The sequence below is a fragment of the Diorhabda sublineata genome, chromosome 2 (assembly GCF_026230105.1).
Source record: "Diorhabda sublineata isolate icDioSubl1.1 chromosome 2, icDioSubl1.1, whole genome shotgun sequence".
Classification (NCBI taxonomy): domain Eukaryota; kingdom Metazoa; phylum Arthropoda; class Insecta; order Coleoptera; family Chrysomelidae; genus Diorhabda; species Diorhabda sublineata.
In genome coordinates this window covers 9,360,264-9,362,438 of record NC_079475.1, presented here as the reverse complement: position 1 = coordinate 9,362,438, position 2,175 = coordinate 9,360,264, and positions in this window count along the sequence as shown.

The window sequence follows — 2,175 nt, the reverse complement described above, 5'->3', positions numbered from 1 at the left end:
GTGAAATATTTATCAATGCATTCATTTCTGGTATAGGAAATATTGTTTACATGAGGATATATTCAGAAATATAAAGTCTACGAGGGTTGATACTTGACTTTTGAAATGGACAAATAAAAGCAAATATTTATAATTGGATATGGTTTCATTGTTTTTCAAAATTTCTCCATTGATATCAATACACATTTGCACACGTTTGAATCGATTGAGATTGAGGTACCTCCAAAACATACGATTTGAACGAATCAACCGAATAAGAAGAAATCATTGGGTACCAAACAAGGCGAATGATCCATCAATTCAATGTTTTGCCTGTGAAAAAACTGATGTATTAGAGCTCGCTTCCACAATTTGTTTCCTTAATTTTTTCGACTACTTCTGGTGAACAAATACTAGTATATTATTCAGTATTAGCCGTTCTACATTGGTCTAATGGAATGGTGGCGTCATGTCCACTTATTTCGAAAAAATCAGACAACCATCGAAGCGCGTTGTTGGCGAACAGCTTTCATAGGATTTGGCTTCTCATGAAAGATCCATACAGTCATTTTTTATGCATAGATCCATGATTAGTCGACCAAAAGTCGAAGCGAGTTAATCGGCACAATGCTGTTGGTTTTATCCACGCCGAAAAAATATAAAATCACCTAATTAATTAATCAACCATTTTTTCAAATAACGAATTGATATTTCATATAAATCAACAAGGAATGTGTAATATCTTTAATAATTTATATCCTAATCGAAATCCCAAACAAGATTTATTATCAATACATTAGTAAACTGGTTTAGTAAAAGATTTATCCAAATCAGGCCGCAGAAAAACTGCATCAACTGAAAACAAATTTTCAGATGTTTGTATCCTGATAGAAGACGATCCACACTTGAGTACTAGACAAATATCCAGGGAACTTGATGTTTCACAAACATGCGTAATGAAAATTTCTCGTAATACAAATATAAGTAAATTCCATCCATACAAAGTAACGTGTGTGAAAAGTTTGCAGACCTAGTGATGAAAAAATGTTACAAAATGATCCAAATTTTTTAAGTAATGTTATGTTTTGCGATGAGGTCACTTTTTGTATTAATGGAAATGAAAATTGGCATACTGGTCACGTAACAATCCTCGTTAGATGCGTGAATCCCACGCCCAATAATAAACAATTGGTTCTTTTTTCAATTAAATGGTTCGGCGTATTCAGATTTTCTGATTAAAAAAAATAAGGTGATTTTATATTATTTTTTTGACTATAGACAATCGAAAAATCATCTGATTTCGATGAATCTTTTTTTTTAAATCTTCGTTTTCATGGCGGATTTATGAAAAAAAATATGGGAAATATCTGGAATTTTCTGGAAAACAGTATTATACCTTATTTGGCTCAAATATTACCAAATTCGAGTATTTGAATTTAAAAAAAACTTCATTATTGGGAATTTTGAGACAATAACGACAATATTTGACTACAACAAAATGATGCCCCACATCACTATGCGTGTGTGGTGAGGCAATACCTAAATAATATGTTTCCCAGAAGATGGATTGGAAGGCGTGGTTTTATCAAATGGCCCCCGCTATCAACCGAAATGAATCCTTTAGACTATTTCTTGTAGGATAACTGAAAAAACATCGTTTATAAAACAAAACCTTCCAGTATTCAGGAATTATAAGATAGGATTACCACAAAGATATGATGAATTGAACAGTCAGGGATGCTGCAAAATGTATTGCAAAGTTTCAAAAATCGTATGGATTGTTGTATTGAAATGAATGGACAATATTTAGAGCATCTGCTGTAATTGCTTTCACTGTATGTTTTCTAAAATTTGTAATTTCTCTATTTTACAAATGTGGATCTACTTATAACATGACAAAAACCTTTAAAGATTTGTCTTCAGTTGTTGTAGATTTTCTGTGCCATGATTTGGATAAATATTTTACTGCACCAGCTTCGTTAAACTTTTTACTGACATTAGATCTTGTTACGAAATTTGTATTATCCTATAAATTATTAAAGAATATTCAACTTAAACGAGTTTATTCAATCGTAGCCATCTAAATGTACAATTGCGCACAAAAAAAATCGTACATGCCGTTCCTTCCCTATATAAAACTCACTCTGATATCCTTTACACTGTCTTTAAACTACAAAATATAATTTTTAAAAATTT